This window comes from Bos grunniens, chromosome 27, assembly GCF_055505025.1.
Source record: "Bos grunniens cultivar Pamir isolate PY7600 chromosome 27, Bosgru_T2T1.0, whole genome shotgun sequence".
NCBI classification, from domain to species: domain Eukaryota; kingdom Metazoa; phylum Chordata; class Mammalia; order Artiodactyla; family Bovidae; genus Bos; species Bos grunniens.
The window spans coordinates 30,616,016-30,620,857 of NC_141191.1; the positions used below are offsets into that span (position 1 = coordinate 30,616,016).

Here is a 4,842-nt window from a genome sequence, read left to right on the forward strand (position 1 = left end):
ACGGAGTTGGTGACATCAGCACTGCAGCAGGACCTGTGTATCCAGGCAGGAGATTCAGGGCTGCAGCCTGAACAACATTCCTCCTTTCCTCTTGCCCAGACCCATTCCCAGGGGCCCAGATTTTTCAGACTAAGATTTTCACTTTTCTATGAAACTTGTTCAGTCCCACAGAGAGATCCTTACCAAGTTCTCTGCATGGTTTTAGAACATATTTTTAATCTACCCAAGCTTCCCTGGTGGCACAGATGGTAAAGAATTTGCCAGCAATGCAGGAGACCCAGGTTTGATTCCTGGATTGGGAAGATCCCCTGGAGAAGGAAATGGCTACCCACTCTGGTATCCTTGCCTGGAGAATCCCATGGGCAGAGGAGCGTGGAGGTCTCCAGTCCATGGGGTTGCAAAGAGTAGGACACGACTGAGCTACTAACACTTTCACCTTCTTTTCTCCAAGGTATCAACTGCTGATTTTGAGACACATAATTATTAAAATGACACTTTAGCTTTAATCTACCCAGTCATTTCCATGTTTGGTATAAATTTTGATTATATATTACCTAAATTTGCTCGCTTACACTTTGAAATATGCTAAAGGATAAATAAGAAAGAGCAATGATTTGTAAGATGAAAGAGGGAGGAATAATTAGCTATAATTTAAGGGATTCACACAAAGGAGGTGAGGCTTAAGTTCTGGATATATGAATCCCAAGGGGTCCAAATCTATTCTGCAGTTTATCTCCCAAACTCCAGGATTGAAAGATATCAGTCATCATCCTTCTGCTAATATTTTTTTTAATTATCTAAATATTCCAAATAAACAAACCAAGAAAACCTATGACAGTTTAAAGGAGAAGTCACTGTAAAAGGAGCCACCAAGCTTCATCCATTTATTCTGAGAGTTGATTGAATGGTTTAGGAAATCAGAGATACAGTCTGCAGCAATAACTGGATCAGAAAGAACAGGGAGAAAAAGGCAGAAGTTCTTGAGTATAAGGCTTTTCACACCATAGAATTTCATGCCATCATGAAAATTAGAGAAGTACGTGTCATATACATATCATCATACACAAACTATGTGATGCATTCTTTAGTGAGCATTCAGTAAGAGTTCTCCCCCAGCTCCTCTCAGCTCATCAGAGTACTGATGAGAAGAAAACAGTGGCTGCAGTTATGAAAACACAGAATTCCCAAGCTAGATGGGACTTTATATTCAATCTAGTTTCAGTTCAGTTCAGTTCAGTTCAGTCGCTCAGTCGTATCCGACTGTTTGCAACCCCATGGGCTGCAGCATGCCAGGCTTCCTTGTCCATCACCAACTCTGAGAGCCTGCTCAAACTCATGTCCATTGAGTTGATGATGCCTTATCCTAATGCCTGTTATGTGATGGACACAAGACCCGGTGAGGTCCAGTGATGGTGTAAGACCTCAGTCACTTAGTGGCTGAATCAGGACTGCATCAACTAATCTCTTGGCTTCTGATTCACCGCCCTTTCTGTTCCACCTTGTTTTTCGCCATCACCTTGTGCTCCCCTATCGTTCAGGATGGACATCTGAAACCACGTCATCCCTCTCCTCCCTAAAGGGTAATCTGAATGGGAGGAGGAATATAACTCCGTTTGTATCATGTATCAACTTGACTCACTTTTATATTGCTACTTTACATCCACCAAAAACACACATCTCTCAAAATGACCTCTGCTTGCAGAGACCAAGAGACTTTGCTGGTGAGTTTCCATAGAAACAGTTTCTGTAAACAAAAAAATATGACTTAATTGTGGCTGGAGAGCTACATGTGTCCTCTGTCCTTCTTACAGAGTGTTGGGACCTCTAAGAGTTGTTATACACGCCCTCTTCTGGGAGTCTGGGGTCAGTTATCAACACTCTCCACGGCTCCTACTTCCATCACATCGCAGATCCTGCAGCCTGAAATGAGCAGGAGTGTAATCAGGAGAGATCTGAGATTCCTTTTCTCTGCCCAGCAATGCAGAAGCCCAAGCCCCCCATTAACCTCATTTTATTTTACTGAATTTATAGTTTGAATTTTATATATATACACATATTTAAATATACAATATATACACACACATATAGATACATATATACACATATTTAAATATACATAAATACACACACACATATATATACACACATACGTATGTATATATATTTGTGTGCCAGGTATTAGTTGTGGCATGCAGAATCTTTAATTGCAGCGTGTGAACTCTGAGTTGTAGCATGGAGGATCTATTTCCCTGACCAGGGATTGAACCTGGGCCCCCTGCATTGGGAGCACAGAGTCTTAGCCATTGGACCATCAGGGAAGTCCTAATGAACTTCTTTAATTGAATTTTATAATTTTGAACTTCAAAAATTTATAATTTTGAACTTCAAAAGCCCTAGGCTGAACTTCTTTAATTGAATTTTATACTGTTCTCCAATTAAGGGAACCTCTCACTAGCTAAGACTTACTGGTCACAAACACTGCGTACTGGCCCCATTGAGCATCTCTGGAGCATTGCTGGGTAGCTTGGGTCCCCATTGTACTTCCCCTAAAGCTACATTAATTAGAAAATGGGACAATTGAGGTATCTCTTAGTAAGGCAAATTCCTAGACACCACCCAGGTCTACCCAATCAAACTTTGCATTTTTTCCAAGGTCCTCAGAAAAGTCTAATGTGACCTAAATTCTGAGACTCTCTGCTCCAAAGATAGCAAGTGGAGAATCAGGGCAAATTCTATCTGTAAGGGGATGCTCTAACCTTGCTACTGAACCTGTGGTCCATCGTCAGCATCACCTGGGAGCTTGTTAAAAATGCAGACGCTCCACCCTCACCCCACCGAATTAGAATCTGCATTTTAACGAGATCCCTTGTTAAAAATCTGTATTTTAACAAGATCGCTACACAACAAAAATCGAGAAGCGCCGCTTTAAGAGATTTCTGTCTGAAAAGTTAGGTAATGAAGGCCAAATTCATTTCTCTTGCCGGAATCCTTTGCATATTTTGCCACTCTCTTCCTTTGTCTTTTGTGAGATAGTTAGAGCTTCAGGCAAAAGCCCTCTTTCATAAAAGGATTTCAAGGGATGCCAGGCTCCCCAGGGCGGCCCAAGGAACTCTGTTTTCAGGCAAATTCTCAGAGCTCTGCTGACAAAGAAGACAGCCTCTGGCCATTGCAGACAGGCCTCCAGGAAAGTGAGTTTGCCTGGAGAAAGGCCAAGCAGTAACTGTTTTGCCCTCCATCCTTGAATCTGGTTAAAGTTGATGTAACTCTCTACTCCTGTGTATATTTTCCTGTTTAACTCACTGAAAATCTTGAATAAACTTTGATTAATATTAACCCTAGTTAAAAGGGTCATAGGGACTTGCCTGGCAGTCCAGGGGTTAAGACTCCCCTTCCAATGCAGGAGCTGCCGGTTTGACCCCTGGCTGGGGAAAGATCACACATGCCAGCACAGTGAGGCCAAAAAAGTAATTTAAAAAAAAATTGTTTTTAAGGCTCATAAATAGATCTAAGATGGTCCACGGAACTGGCAACCCAGCTTATCCAGGCCTGACTCTCCTGTTAAATTGCAATTTCACTTTATTCTCCAGGGACATCAGTCATTAACCAACTTGGCCAACTTCATTTCCTTGTACTCTGCCTGTTTTCTATGGTGTGGTGGAAATAAATGGTCTTCACATCAGAAATTCTTTCTTATTTATTGGTTATACTGTGAAGCCTTGAGCAAATAACTTAAGCTTTCTAGGTTTTTCTTTACTTACAAAATCCGGGTGATAGAGGATTAAGACAGTTAAGGCAAACTGTCCTGTGTTAGGGTTTTATTTACTCTTTTCTTTGTTAGACTAAAGGGAAACTATTTTTCAGAGTCGATTTTAAAGCTGTACGGTGTTTCACAAACGTGGTTTTTTTATGCCAAACTGATGAGTCTCAAGTCATAGTTCACAGATTTCCATTTTTTTTCGAATATTCCTGGGCCCTCCGCTTTCTCCTTCTTGTGATCCACTAATATCATATGTAAATCTACACTGCTACCAGCGATGCCTGCACACACCACCTTGCACACTCCATTTGCCGTCCTTTATCTTTTATCTTCCAACCAGACTTCTGTAATGCAACTCACTTGTGCCAGCCCAGGCACTAACAGTACATTTTGCAAATGAGATCCTTTGGGATGATGTTAGTTCAGATACCGCCCCCTCCTCCTGAAGTCTAGACCCCTTCCAGGGAGTCTATTCCATCCATTATTCATGTATGGGTCTGTCATTTAGTCCCCAAGAGTTTTTAGGATAAAAACCTTGCTTTTCTACCCCCTTTCAATGGTATAGTTGAACAAATCAGAGAGATTCCTGACATTGGCATAATGGTTTACATTTTGCACAGGACTCTAACAGTAAGATCTCACTTTTACTTTCCTTTTTTTAAAAATCCATAAGGTAGGGATGTTTGAATCCATTATGGAAAGAAAAAACAACTTGCCTGAAGTCACCAGCTAACAATGGCAGATGTGGGTCAAACACAAATCTACAAGCTGTGACAATGACTCTGGGGGGGTCTTACCACATGAATGAGGGTCAGGGGGTGTGCAGAACAGAAGTGGAGTCAAACAGGGGCCCCCAACTGCCAGAATCCATTCTTTCCAAGTGCTTCTCTCTCTCTCAGCTCCCAGAATCTAGTTTTATGTTTTCATCTTTGTACTAATCACATTTTATAATCCCCTTTTATGAACATTTCTTTACTAGTGTAAGAACTCCTGGAAGGAAAGTAACATAGCTTCTTTATATTTATAGTTCCAGAACCTAACACAACATCTGACACTTAGTTTAACAAAGTACATATTTATTGGAT

The 4,842-nt window shown here is 41.2% G+C and overlaps 1 non-coding gene across 1 annotated transcript; it reads right to left on the reverse strand.

The window, feature by feature from the left end:
* Positions 1-2,245: 2,245 nt before the first annotated feature.
* On the reverse strand, positions 2,246-2,318 carry TRNAG-CCC (transfer RNA glycine (anticodon CCC)). The gene has a single exon. It is a non-coding gene; the product is annotated as a tRNA-Gly (tRNA).
* Between the last annotated feature and the right edge of the window lie 2,524 nt (positions 2,319-4,842).